Raw genomic sequence first — 15,604 nt, 5'->3', positions numbered from 1 at the left:
CTGGTTGACCAAAAAAAATTAAGGCTATGCTATTCTATTGCCTGTCGGGTTCAGCCAGTGTGAAGGGACAAATTTTTAATTACCATCTCAAGTAGTGCTTGTGGGTGGAGGAAAATATTTGGGGGAATCTTTTGCTAAAAAGGGTTTTATCTTTCAGATTCTTTTTTAAGAAAAGTAGTTCAGGCTTCCCTGGTGGCGCAGTGGCTGGAGTCTGCCTGCCGATTCAGGGGACACGGGTTTGTACCCTGGTCCGGGAAGATCCCACATGCCGTGGAGAGGCTGGGCCCGTGAGCCATGGCCGCTGAACCTGCGCGTCCGGAGCCTGTGCTCCGCAATGGGAGAGGCCACAACAGTGAGAGGCCCGCGTACCGAGAAAAAAACCCCAGAAATGTAGTTCATTGAGAGTGTTGGGGAGTTAAACTCATGGAATGATCTCACAGAAAGCCCTACAGAACACTTGTACAGCCTTGGTTCTGGATCAGCACTGAAGAGACTGATCGTCACATAGGAAAAAGAATCCAGGAGGTGCCCAAAAGGTACAATCAATCTTGAAGTTATAGAAATACTGTCTTTGGGTGTAGTGATGAGAAACAATTACTGCTACAGCCCAAGAATAGTTATATCCCTCTCCTGCAGCAAAAGAATATTTTTCTTCATTTATATATTATAGATAATATAGTAATATAATTTTATATAATATACTATCTTAAATATTGTTAACTGATATATAGTTATTACTTTAATATAATTATTGATATACAAAATATATTTTATAATATATAATATAAATTATTATAGTTTTATTATGTAACATACCTTCAATTATTTTTCAAACTGGCTGTATTAGCCAAGCTTAGGAGAGCTCAATTACAGAATTAGAAAAGTGATCATTTTTATTTTTAATTTTTTTCTTTTCCAGCATTAAAAAAAAATATTTATTTATTTATTTAATTTTATTCTTTTCCAGCTTTATTGAGGAGAGGTGGTGACTGTTTTTGGTAAAGCTTACATATAAGCACATCATTATTATTGGTTAGGGTAACATAATAGACTGAGTCAAAAGTACACAACTTTAAATCACTAAAGAATAAAAAGCATAATTATATAAAAGTACTTTTCTTAAGTGTGTTATATAGAAGAATATTGTTCCAGCAGTTTTGGGAATTATTATTATTATTATTTTTTTAAGCCATGCGGCTCACAGGATCTCAGTTCCCCAACCAGGGATTGAACCTGGGCCACAGCGGTGAAAGCCTGAAATCCTAACTGCTAGGCCACCAGGGAACTCCCCCAATGGTCTTGTGAAAACACATTTCACAGTGTATAGTTACCAGCTTATTCTTAATATCTTGAATCAGCAGTCCACTTTCAGGAACCATCAATTTCTGGAGGGTCTCTGGAGAATGTCAGTTTAGGATCTCCAATAGATATAACTTTTCAGTTGTGTCAAGGTCCTTTATATTTTTCTAGAGGATTGTCAGTGATACAGACAATAAGGTTTTAGAGTAAGCAAAATCCTGTGTTACTAAAAATCATGAATAACTTCTAATTAAATGTATCCCCATACTGCTGGATAAACAAGACAAAATGTTCTACACAGGAAATACAAGATCTAATGGTAAATATTTTAACCATGGTGAATGCTGTGGCTTTTCAACAAGCAAATGTTTTATCCTACCCAGGTAACAAATGTACTATTAATAGTATACATTCATAAATGATAGAGGGAAGCAATTGCTACAATTCATTCAGTGATCTCAAAGGATCTTTTAGGGCATGATCTTAGTCTTTGCCTTATTTTTACAATTTTTCCAGGTTAATTGGTTTTCAGATAGGGCATGAACTGGCTAAATCCTCTGTTCCTGGGAGTGTTCTCATAATGGTGTTGTAGTCAATTTATCCTGACTGTGGATGGGTTGTTTGATGGAAGATTTCCACAAGTGTTCATTTGGGGTGTTACTGGGTGCTTATCAGGTGGCCATTGTGGATTTGCCAGATTTTATCATCATAGATCTTATAACTTAATCATTCCCAGTGTTTATCTTCAGAATTCGGATATCCAGATTTTGCCCATCTATGATGAAATCTTTGAACTTCTACATCAATTTATTGTTACTATTTTTGTTTTTGATGTTTTAATGATGTCCCTGTATAATGATTTTAATCAGAGAAATCTGTTTAGCATGACAATCTGTTAATGTATTTCTGTATATGCAAAATATTTCCATAATGATTATAGTATAGTATACTAACTTCTGTAATATCTCCTCTACTACGAGTGTCTGGCTTTATGACAACAATTGTTTTAACGTGAAGATACCAGGTAATTGATGTGTTTGTTATTCAATTTTACAGGATACCTTAGAAATCTTTGCATTTGTATATCCTTTTAAAGAAGTGAATTATTCTAAAAGCTACTAATCTTAGTGTAATATATATATATATATATATATATACACACACACATTTATACTAACAATTTAATACACCCTAGAAAGAACCATGGTTCAGATATGTGAACAATTTGGCTTTTGGTAAGAAATTTTATAAGAGAAACAGGACAGTTTTTTGTATATTAGCCTGATATTTTTTCATATTTTTAACATAAAACCCTTCAACAAACAATATTGAGGAAGGATTTGATACTATAGTGTCAAAAATTCTGTTCTGATCATGGTTGTCTTCTTGAATTACAGGAACACAAGTACGGGATTCTCCTTCACAGGGTTATGGAGTTGCTGGATTAAGAGTGCTACACCAGTATTTGTTTACATGAGAAGGAGAAAATGATGATAATTCATAATTAGTTAATCAATAAATAAAAAACGAGTGGTTTCTGCTAGCAATAGTGATTGAGTACGTGTGCCACCATTAGACTGAAAGGCCTAGTAGAAGATCTGAGGCTATTTTGACTTATTAGTTGAGGCCTGTAATTACTCAGCAGCACAGAGATTTATTTATTTTGCTTCTTTAAGAGATAGGTTTTATAGGCAATGGTGTTTCAGTGAGTTAAAGTCCATAGAGCACGGTCTAACATTTTCATGTTTGTACAAAATAAATAAATAAATAAATAAATAAATAATGCAATTAAGGAAAAAAAATCAATCTGTAATCTTATGGACTCTGCTCCAAGTTAATCTGCCTATATCGGTGGAACCTTTCATCCATAAGAATTCTGGTACCATAGCTATCTTTTTGGTACTTTCTAGAACCACATACATTCCCATATCTAGATGAACTATAATCCAATCAAGTATAAGAGCTGCAGTATATTTTTGTCTAAAAGTAGATCTTACTTACTACATTTATAGATGTTTGGGTTACAGATCCCCAAGACCACCCCAGGTAAAATGATTCACTAGGACTGAGAGGACTCAGCATATAGTTGTATTCATGGCTAAGGGATATAGACAATCTAGAACAAAATCAGCAAAGGGAAAAGGCACTTAGACATAGTCTGTGGGAAACCAGATGTAAGCTTTCAAGGGTCCTCTCCCAATGGAGTCATACAGGACATGCTTAATTTCCCTAGTGATGAGCTGTGACAACACGTATGAAATGTTGTGTGAAATGTTGCTAACCACAGAAGCTTGAGACTCAGTACCCTGGGTTTCTATTGGGGGCTAATCACATAGGCCCCACTGTCTGGCATGTACCCAAATTCCAGACACACAGAAGGAAAAGCAAGGTTCAGCAGAAACCATATGGTTTGTACAAACAGTTTAGTGAGTCACTCTCATCAGTTGATGTTGGGAACCCTCCTGAAATTTAAGTTCCTGGACGCCAGTCAACGCTCAACCTTGCAAACAGGCTTTTCCAAGGAGAGCAGTTCAGGCTTGCTATGTTGATTATTTTCTTCCCAGTGTTGTATCACAGAGAATAAAGAATATCCCTCTGATAATGATCTCAAAATATCAGTTATAGTTGAGACACTTAATTGTTAGAGATTTTGACTACCTAAGTGGTTCTATTAAACCAAGGTAAATAAAGTTTATTTCTTCTCAAGTCCTCCACAATTTACTATATACACTCAAATTTTTCTTGTCTTCTTTTAAAAAAACCAACATGGCACTATCATTTTTACTTTAATACAAAATTTTTTGTTTTCTTTTTTCATGAGAAGTCAATTTGCCTTTCTTCTTGCTTTTTAGACAATCTTTTACTCTGATCTAGAGGTGGAACTAATGATAAAGTGATAACTATATAAAATATAGGGAAATAGAAAAAGGATTGGTAATTGTTGGGTGCTCTTGTTTACATTGGAGCCATATCACTGGATAGATTTTTGAATAGCTGTCCTGTTTCTTAGCTGGCATGGTACATAGTTTCTTTAGTGGTCCTTCTATTCACTACATTTACACGTATCCTTATCTGTAGACTCTCACATCTTAGAGAACAGAGACACTTTGGGGTATTTCATCTACAGAGCCATACGACATACCAATTTCTAGCCTATTTACTTTTTAAAGCTATCTGGAAACGTTGAGCCACATATTAGATATTTTCTAAACTAGCAATTTTACATTTTAATTAGTTTATTTTTTATTAAATCTACAAAAAAGAGAAGACAAGGCTTCTTTAATTCCAGATACTGAATGTAACCCAGAATACTTTTTGAAAGTTTCCTGAAGTCTGTTTAAGTTACAACATTGAAGCTTTGTCCAGACTACCCTTAAAATAGAGGCTTCTATTCATTGCTTTATATTTTTTCTTTTTATATTTAAAAAATTTTCACAGTTGAGTTTTTAAAAATCTCCTCTTTCATGCCTTGATGATTTTAGACATTTTTCCCTTCGGAAGGGCTTATAAGTAACTAAATTAGTTGGTACAGATCTGTAGCTCATGATAATAAGTATCTTTAAGAGTTCCAGATTCTATAGCAAAAATTTGCCTGTATTGCTGGAGATTAGGAAATTCTTTAATTACAGGCATACCTCATTTTATTGCACTTCACTTTACTGAGCTTTGCAGATAATGCATTTTTTACAAATTGAAGGTTCGTGGCAATCCTGCAGTGAGCAAGTCTATTGGCACCATTCTTCCAACAGCATTGATTTTTAATTAAGGATGTGCATTTTTAAAAGATATAATGCTATTGCACACTTAATAGACTGCAGTATAGTGTAATTATAACCTTAAATGGACTGGGAAACCAAAAAATTCATGTGACTTGCTTTATTGCAATATTCACTCTACTGTGGTGTCTGGAACCAAACCTGCGATATCTCCAAGGCATGCCTGTATGGCCCTTAATTTAGCTCTAGACCAGGATTTTTTTTATTGAGATGTAACTGATACACTAGGATTTTAATTTAACTTCAAATATGTATCAACTGATAAATGCATAAGCAAAAGGTGGTATATCCATCCAATGGAACATTATTTGGCCATAAAAGGGAATGAAGTACTAACACATGCTATATAATATGGATGAACCTAGAAAACAAAATGCTAAGTGCCAGAAGCCTGTCACAAAAGGTCATGTATTATGTGATTCCATTTGAAGAAAATGTCCACAATAGACAAATCTATGGAGACAGAAATTATATTAGTGGTTGTTTGGGAGTGAGAGGGGAGTGTTTGGGGGAGAGTGGGGTGATAGTTAAAAAGTATAGAGTTTTTTTGGGGGTGATGAAATGTTCTAAAATGGATTTTGGTGATGGTTGCACAAATTTGTGAATATACTAAAACCACTGAATTGTACCTTTCAAATGGGTAAATTGTAAGGAATGTAAATTATTTCAATAAAGCTGTTAGAAAAAAAGGGAGAAATGAAAGCCACAACATCTATTTCACAAAATAGAATAAATATGAAAAGTTGCTCAAATTCATTTTCAGAAAAATGCAGGGGCTTCCCAGGTGGTGCAGTGGTTAAGAATCCGTCTGCCAATGCAGGGGATATGGGTTTGACCCCTGGTCTAGGAAGGTCCCACATGCCGTGGAGCAACTAAGCCTGTGCACACAAGAACTGAGCCTGCACTCTAGAGCCCGTGAGCCACAACTACTGAGCCCGTGTGGCACAACAACTGAAGCCTGCACGCCTAGAGCCCATGCTCCGCAACAAGAGAAGCCACCACAACGAGAAGCCCGCACACTGCAAAGAATAGTAGCCCCTGCTCACCACAACTAGAGAAAGCCTGTGTACAGCAACGAAGACCCAACGCAGACAAAAATAAATAAATAAATTTATTTTTTAAAAAAAGAAAGAAAAATGCAGATCAAGACCACCGCAAGTTACTCTTTTATGCCAATGTTCAAAACTATCAAATGCTGGAAAAAATGTTGAGCTCTCCTATAAGATTGCTTGTAGGATTGTAAATTAGGAATAGTACTTTGGAAAACAAGTTGTCATAGCCTTATAAAGTGAAATGTTCTCATTTCCTGTGACCCAGGAATTCCACTAAGTATATACCAATAGAAAGAACTTTCTGATGAGATTAGTAGTGATATTAACAAAGGTGATATTTGGTAACGTATAACGAAATGTGCCAACATTTGGAAGATGCACATTATTCAATGACAATATTTTTCAAATGACCAATGCATACTAATACAAAATCATGCATGGGTAAAAGATCCATTCAACATTCAAGATACACCAAAGTATTTTAATGTAACAGAGTATAAAAAGTTCACTGGTATGATTTCAGATTCCTCATTGCAATTAATCTTTGAGAAACTACTGCTTGTCAAGTTTTGGTGTTACATAAAAGGAGAATATCCACAATTATCTGAAAGGGCTATTAAAATACTGCTTCTTCTTCCAACTACATACCTATGCCAGGCTGGATTTTCTTCCTACTCTTCAACAAAACAACACAGCACAATAAAGTAAAGGTAGAAGCCTTTCGGAGAACTTAGCAGTCTTCTATTAAACCAGACAAAAAAGTAAAACATAATGCCATGCTTCTAATCTTTTTCATAAAATCTTGTTGTAATTAAAATATAATATTTATGTTAACATATAGTGGGCTCATTATTGTTTTTAAATGAATTCTAAAAGTAAATATTTAAAAATTTCCGAAAAACAAAACAAAACCAAAGTAAGCAGCAGGAGAATATGCAGGTTAATGGCAAACATTTTCAAATGGTAGACCTCCAAAGCAAAAGGTCTATTAACCTGGGCTTCCCTGGTGGCGCAGTGGTTGGGAGTTCGCCTGCCGATGCAGGGGACACGGGTTTGTGCCCCGGTCCGGGAGGATCCCACATGCCGCGGAGCGGCTGGGCCCGTGAGCCATGGCCGCTGAGCCTACGCGTCCGGAGCCTGTGCTCCACAATGGGAGAGGCCACAACAGTGAGAGGCCCGTGTACCGCAAAAAAAAAAAGTCTATTAACCTTATTAAACTTCTCAGTGTAACTACCAAATGGCTCTATTCCAAACCAAAAGGTCTAATTACTTAGAACAAAGACCTAAGCGTAATGATCTTGTGAAAAATAAACTACTTGGTTATACATCCCAGGCTAAAAGAATACACACAGTAATGAGAATTCAATGAAAGTAGAGCTCAGGCGGTTGAGACTGACTCACCTGGCAGCTGACCTAATGGCAAAGTTTGGACCAGTAAGTGTACCTGTTGGCCCAGAGCTTACCTGGAATACTGCCAAACGAGTTTTTAAAACAATCTTGGTGGAAATTCCAGAATTACCAAAGGATAATGAGACTGCCATCGATATCTGAAATAAAAAGACAAAGCTGAAATTTACTGCTTACTATAGTAATCTAGAGCTATGCTGGTCAGGCAGAGTCTGAGCAAAGCCAACTACTGGACCCAGGGTTTTTGGGAGGCATGGAGCTCAGGATGGGTGGGCTTTGAGAGGCATAAAAGGGTTGGCGTGATCCTTCAAAGCTTGGTTACTTGAGTGACTATTGTTGACTGGTTGGTACTCAAAGGCATCTTTTCTGGAGTGAATTCATGCCTGATCAGCTGACTGTAATACGCAAGAGGCTAATGATGATCAGTTGGCTTACAAAAGCAGGTTCACGGAGATGAGTTGTGCCTATCAACTGAATGTGTTCTGATTGTGACTTTGTTCTATGGCTACAGAAAAATCGATCTTTCCCTAAATTTGTGAGAATTTCTCATTCTGATTTTCTTACATAACTACAATACAATTATCAACGTATTTGTTGTAACATATCTTTGTTCAAATTTCACTACTCCTTTAAAGCAAAAAAAATGTTTTTAATTGAAGTATAGTTGATTTACAATATAATATTAGTTTCAGGTGTACAGCATAGTGATTCAATATTTTTGTAGATTATACTCCATTTAAAGTTATTACAAAATAATGGTTATATTTCACTGTGCTGTACATCTTTGCTGCTTATTTCTTTTATACATAGTAGTTTGTATCTCTTAATCCCATACCCCTATCTTGCCCCTACCCTTTTCCCTCTCCCTACTAGTAACCACTTTAAGCACTTTGTTCTCTATATCTGTGGGTCTGTTTCTGTTTTGTTATATATATTTGTGTTATTTTTTAGATTCCTCATATAATTGATAACATAGAGTATTGTCTTTCTGTCTGACATTTCACTAAGCATAATACCCTCTAGGTCCATCCATGTTATTGCAAATGGCACAATTTCATTCTTTTTAATGACTAAGTAATATTGCATTGTGTATATGTATATGTATATATATATTACATCTTATATACTACATCTTCTTTATCCATTCATCTGTTGATGGACACTTGGGTTACTTCCATATCTTGGCTACTGTAAATAATACTGCTATGAATGTTGGAGTGCGTGTATCTTTTTGAGTTAGTATTTTTGGTTTATTTTAGATACACACCCAAAAGTGGAATTGCTGGATCACGTGGTAGTTCTATTTTTAGTTTTTTGAGAAACCTCCATACTGTTTTCCATAGTGTCTACACAAAATTACATTTCCACCAACAGCATACAAGGGTACCCTTTTCCCCACTTCCTCGCCAACCTCTATAGACTTTTTGATGGTAGCCATTCTGATAAGTGTGAGGTCATATCTCATTGTGGCTTTGATTTGCATTTCACTAATAATTATTCAATGCTGAAAATGTTCTCATGTGCCTGTTAGCCATCTGTATGTCTTCTTTAGAAAAATGTATTTTCAAGTCTTCTGCCCATATTTTAATCAAGTTGTTTGTGTTTTTGATATTGAGTTGTATGAGTTAAAGCAAAATTTATCGTTTCCAAAATGTACTGATCCATGATCATGCATGCATTTAGTTGTCATGGCTCTTGTATCTTCTTTATTCTGAAACAGTTCCTCTGCTTTCCTTTGTTCCTCATGACCTTGTCATTTGAAGAATATAGGCCAGTTTGTTGTTTGACTTTTTTTTTTTTAATTAATTAATTAATTTTTGGCTGCATTGGGTCTTCCTTGCTGCACATGGGCTTTCTGTAGTTGCAGCGAGCGGGGGCTACTCTTCATTGTGGTGCGCAGGCTTCTCATTGCAGTGGCTCCTCTTGTGACAGAGCATGGGCTCTAGGCGTGCGGGCTTCAGTAGTTGTGGCGCACGGCCTTAGTTGCTCCACGGCATATGGGATCTTCCCAGACAAGGGCTCGAACCCGTGTCCCCTGCAATGGCAGGCCGATTCTTAACCACTGCACCACCAGGGAAGTCCCTGACTTTTGTTTTTATTGGACATGCTTCAATATGGATTTTTCTGATTCTTTCCTCATGGAGAGATTCAGGTTATGAATTTTTGGTAGGCACACCGTAGAAGTGATGTTGCTTCCCCAGTGAATTACCTCAGGGAATCGCAGTGATACTAGTTTGTGCAAGTTTTGGTGATTTTCATAGGTGTCTCCACTGTAAAGCTGCCATTTATCTCTTCTTATTTGCTTATGAGGAGATACTTTGAGACTGTGCTCCCCATGAGACTTTTGCTCAATGGTTTTTTTTTTTTGCGGTACGCGGGCCTCTCATTGTTGTGGCCTCTCCCGCTGTGGAGCACAGTCTCCGGACGCGCAGGCTCAGCAGCCGTGGCTCACAGGCCCAGCCGCTCCGCGGCACATGGGATCTTCCCGGACTGGGGCACGAACCCGTGTCCCCTGCATCAGCAGGCTGACTCTCAACCACTGCACCACCAGGGAAGCCCTGCTCAATGGTTTTAACACTTACTGATGATTATTGCCTGAATCGATTATTACTATCATGGTTGCAAAATGGCAATTTCCTAACTCTGTCATTCCTTCTCCTCCCTATATTTTAAGTATCAGTATGGGCTCATGGATTCTTTTTTTATTCAATGGTTTATAATCCACTGTTCCAGATTCAGCCAGTGGGAGCCCTTCAAGCCGGCTCCTGAGTCCTTTAAACATGTTCCCAACATTTTTAAGCACTTGTTTACTTTCCGGCACGAAAAAGATATTCCAGGCTCTTCTCATACTTTCTCAACCCCAGCCCTGGTGTTAGTCATTTCTCTAAGGATGTCTGATTCCTTTTAGTGAAACATTTTTTTCCATTAAAATATTTTGGATTTCACTACATATTAGTAAGTATATAGTTAGCTGACTAGTATTATACAATATAGATGTACCATAATCTATTTAACATGTCCTCATTGGTTGTTTCTAATCTCTTTTTTTTTAAATCAAACAATTCTGCAATGAAATGTCTCCAAACTTTATTTTGTTTATGAATGAGCATATTTGTAGGATAATCGCTTAGAAGTGGAATTTTTGCATCAAAAACTCTGGAAATTTGTAATTTTGATAAATACTGCAAATTGTCCTTCCAAGAGATTGTACCAATTTACATTTCTACCAGTATCATATGAGGGCTGACAACGAAGCTTACAAATTTAGGTCAAAATTCTGTTTTATCCATAGTACACTTCGAGGATTTAAATTTTTCAGTTATATTAGCTTACTAGAATAGGCAGTTTAAGAAAAATTTCCTTATCCAGTGATCAAGAAAAGTAGAGCATTTAATCATGCCCATGAGTAGCCCTGGTGATGAATTTGAACTGGATTAATTTTCTAAATTTGTGATTATGTTCTTTCTCCAAAAAGGCCTAAAGCATAACAATCAGTCACTATCCCTTTTGGCTCCTCAAGGCTGTCAGTTTCAATTATCTTTGTAGCTTTGAGTTTCTAAAGACTTGTTTTCTCTCCATGAATCTGCTTTGAAATATAAGCAAACAATTTCTGCCATACATGGGTGGGTTTTTTCAAAAATAGATTTTTGTATTCCAATTACAAATAATAGTTAAGAGCTGTCCTACAAAAGTTAAAGAAAACTTGTGCCTTGAACACAGTAGGAATCTCAGACTTTGGTATTGAAAAGAATCATTCAGGTGCATATTAAAAATGCAGATTATTGGACTTGTCTAAGAACTTCTGATTCAGTAGGTCTGAGAGGTATAGACCAGATATTTGCATATACAGAAGATTTCCGGTGATTCTGATGCAATGATCTTGGAACCACACTTTGAGAAATATAACATTAAATTATTGCTGATGGACTGTAGTATCATACTTTTAATGTGGGCTAGGAAACCCATTTCAGTGAAAAAGTGGTGGTTTTTTTTGGAGGGGATGGGAAGTATTCATGGTTTTATAACATGTTGTTTTACTTAAACCTGAGAAACCAATGTTTCTATGGCTAACATTTTCTGAATATTTATAGTATGTACACACTCATTGTTTAAGCAGTTTCCATGAATTGATATTAACTTACATATACCTCACAAGCCCATGAGGCAAGTACAATTACTCTCATTTTGCAGCAAATGAAACTGAGGCACAGAGGTTGAGTGGCTTGCCAGTCACACAGCTAAGAAGTTGTAGGGTCAGGATTCAAACCTTAGCAATCAGCCTCTGTTATACTATGTTGCCCCTCTCTTTTCATTTTAACTTGAAGGGGCTCAATTTTCTCATCCAAAAAGGAGTTGGCTTGGTCCTAAATGGTAGGAGCTCTGCACAGCTCACTGGAAAGCGTGTAACTATATGTACAGATAAAGCCTTTGGTCTGTTAAAGGATTAAAAGCACCTCTTAGTTAATACAATTGTATAATTTTGTGGAGTAGGTCTGAATGCAAAGGTAGTAGATTTCGTGAGGGTCCTGGGGTATGTTATTAGCTATATATTTTTATTGTATCTGAACTAATGATGGGATGAAATAATCCTTAAAAAAATTTTCTTTTACCATCTATTAACTGCTGAAAAGTCCATCATGGGATCTTTTAGCAACACAAGACTAAAAAGCTAAAACAATCTCAAAGACTGCCTTTCTTTAAATGAATCCAGTGAAATAGTTATCATGTTGGGTAATGTTTCAAATGTCTCTCAGAACCCTCATACTCCACAATTTTTAAATGACAAACTTTAAACTAGCTCATGTATTTCAGAAAAAAAAAAAGAAACCATGTGATTTTTCAATTAATGTAATGTATTCATGTATTCATGTAATAAACACCAATTAAATACCTACTATGTGCCAGGATTTGTGCTAGGCACTAGGTACTAATATTTATCATTTACTGGACTTTGATGTTGGTGTTTTTCTTCTCATCTTACTGATGAAGACATGGCAAAGTTAAGCATTTTGGGGGCAGATCGTAAGTTGCACAGTGGCAAAGCAGTATTTCAATCCTCACCAATCTGACTCCAAAACTAGGTGCACTGCATTAACTTTAGTAATTTGGATTACAGATGGATACTTTATTTTACTAAATGATTAACTATAGTAAATAGTGAGTTTTCATAGGACTCTTTATATTGAATTTTTCTTACAATGTTCAAGAATAAATCTACCAATGAAAACCATACCCCACAGGGCAGAGCTCATTAAATGTTGATGAATGAATGCAGCTTAAATAGATTAGTTTTGGGTTACACATGACTACAGTAAAGTTCCCTAGTTTACTCTTTAAGCTTCACATTGCTTATTTGTAAATCCAGGAAAAGTACTTCATCTTAGAACCATTGTGAGGAATAAATGAGATCATCTATTAAAACATCTAGCACTCAGTAAAAACAGTTAAAAAAAAAAAGCAATATTATAATCCTGAAATTATATGTTTAGGCCATAAACTGGGATCCTAGTTGGACAGATCTAAGAATTATGAGGTAAGAAGAATTATTAGGACCACTGGGGCAAGTAGGAGAAAGGAGTCATTGATAGATATGAGATTATATGCTTGATCTCTGTTGAAAAATGTGTGATTAAAGACAAGAATGGGGAAATTAGGCAGGAATATGGGACTGAGGTTGCAAAACTTTTCATCCTGAGGGAGATGTTCTGAGGAGAAACAAAGATATAGGATTGGGAGAGGCAAAGCAGACCGATATTAGTTGAGTGAATATATGAAAGGATGGATGAATTAATTCATGGACAAATCAACAAATTAACTCAAAATATTCATTGAGTGTCAGGTAGTACAAATTTATTGCTCAGTGGGAGCGGGTCCATGATGGTGGCTTCAGAATTCCTATAAAAGAGAAGCTTGGGAGTAGCAATCTGGTTGGAAGGGTGTCTGGAGAAGGGTCTAGGTGGTGAATGAGATTTGTCTAGACTTTATAATCTCTTAGTACCTTAGATCAGAAAATACTAAAGAACAGGGAAGGGGCCCTGATTGAGATAATGGCTGGAACTAATTTCCCTCAGGCTAACCCTCAACTCTGCCACTGCAAATGCACAAAACCAAATCAATGGGCTACTCACTTTAACAGGTCTATGTACAAAGCGCTATGTCAGCATGGAGGCAAAAACATTTAATTCTCCATCGGGACAGAGTAGATGAGGGAAGGATTTCATTAAAAGGTGTGATTTTAGTTGACTCATTTATCACACTTGAAAAATCGACTTAATATTCTAAACACAAGGAACAACATAGACCTTCAAAGACATAGAAAAGTTAGAGATCCTGGCAGACTGTTCAGAACCTGGCTTAAGTGGGGGTCAGGCTGGAGGTGAAGCAGTGGCCCAATAATAATAGGCTTGCATGTTATGCCAAGAGTTTTGAAATTCATCCTGATTGATGGGAACTGCTAAAGAATCTCAGGCATGGGAGTGACAATGATAAAATATTACATAACATTTTAGGAAGATCACTGTTCTACACATTTGAAAGAGGAGCAAGATGACCACCCCAACCGCTTCTCTAAAATGAGAAATTCGAAAAAAAAAAAAAAAAAGAATAGAACAAAGGCCCTATACACAAGGAATTTACATTCCAGTGGGGAGAGGCAGACAATAAAAAATAGATATACGATGTAATATCAGATTGTGATAAGTGCTAGAAAGAAGAGTAAAGACGGGTAAGGCACACAAGGATTGAGTGGAGGTACTTGTCTAAAGGCAAACAATGTTCTTTCCACTTATCTCGTAGCTACCATAAAAAATAATAGGGTTTCAAGATCCTCTCTCACTTTCCAACACAACAGCTCCACTATACTGAAATCTCAATGTTGCAAACTTCTCCATGTATTTTATTCATTGTCTAATAACCTCTTTACCTTCTTAAGTATTGTCTTGCCAAAGTCCAGAAAATGAGGAGCAAATTCCCCTCCAAAGGTTAAAGAACTTGTTATCAGGCTGAACTAAAAAGCTGTGTCTGCCATTACTTCTACAGTGTCTCTACACCTCACCCAGACACAGCTTTTCACCATTTCTTGAGTCTTTAATTTCCAGAGGTAGGCTCTGGAAAAACAAAAACAAAAACTTGCAGGTCTCCTTCCCTCTCTTCCTTCATCTTTTTATTTGATACATGTTCTGTGTTGAGTGCTTGGTTTCGCAGACATTTTGCTAGATGCAGATAACACAGAGGCGGACAAACCACAGCCTGAATTCTGGAACTGTGTGGATAAGCAGTTGTACTGTGTGTGGATAAGTAGAGGCTCAAGCCAGGTGCCTGGAACCTGTGAGGCCAGAGTGGAAGGAACAGTTGCTGTTGGGCCTTAAATGCCTGGTTTAAAGTTGATACAATTCTGTGTGCTGTGGAAATTGCTCAGAGGTCTATAAAAAGGTAAGAATTGACTTTCATTAAGGGTATACTGTATTATTTCATTAAGGGTATACTGTATTATTTCATTAAGGGTATACTGTATTATTTCATTAAGGGTATACTGTATGTATTATTTTCTTCTGACAATTTCAAAGGACTTTTACAGGCCATTTAGGAGGGGATTATTCAGCGTTCCTGTTCACTTTGTTGTCTTCACTCAGAGTCATGCACATTAGATACTGAAAAAAACATAACAGCATAATTTTGGTCCTAATACTTTCGTTATCGCTCGCTTGCTTTACTTGTCATTTGCCACGAACTTCATTAGCACCGCGTGTTAGGCCCACGGGCGGCAAGTGCATTTTGAGAGGTGCAAGGTTTTATCTGCCTAAAAGTCCAGTGCCCTCCAATCTAATTGGACAAGATTCAATCTGTATCTTTCCGTATTAACCATAATCAGATTTTCATAGAGTAAATAGTTATCGCAATCATTGTTATGAATTAAGTCACACGTATACAACTGATGGAAAACTTGTTCCCTATGAGTACTCAATTTCCAATTCGTTCAAAACACCAGAAATTTTATACAAATCTTTTCGTGTATTTTCTGCATTAAAGTTTTCTGAAAAACAAACAACAACAAAAAACAAAACGGGTATA

At 36.5% G+C, this 15,604-nt stretch overlaps 1 protein-coding gene across 2 annotated transcripts in view; it reads right to left on the bottom strand.

The window, feature by feature from the left end:
- Positions 1 to 15,604, bottom strand: part of NMI (N-myc and STAT interactor) — a 108,688-nt gene that overhangs the window by 92,518 nt on the left and 566 nt on the right. The window contains exon 2 of one of the 2 annotated variants that reach the window (XM_060302455.2): positions 7,591 to 7,674. The exons of the other annotated variant lie outside the window; for it this stretch is intronic. The gene's annotated coding sequence lies outside the window, so the exon portion shown is untranslated. The remainder of the gene's footprint in view (positions 1 to 7,590; positions 7,675 to 15,604) is intronic. 2 annotated transcript variants of the gene reach the window in all.

This window comes from Globicephala melas, chromosome 7, assembly GCF_963455315.2.
Source record: "Globicephala melas chromosome 7, mGloMel1.2, whole genome shotgun sequence".
Taxonomy (NCBI): domain Eukaryota; kingdom Metazoa; phylum Chordata; class Mammalia; order Artiodactyla; family Delphinidae; genus Globicephala; species Globicephala melas.
This window is presented reverse-complemented; position numbering and strand designations above follow the sequence as displayed.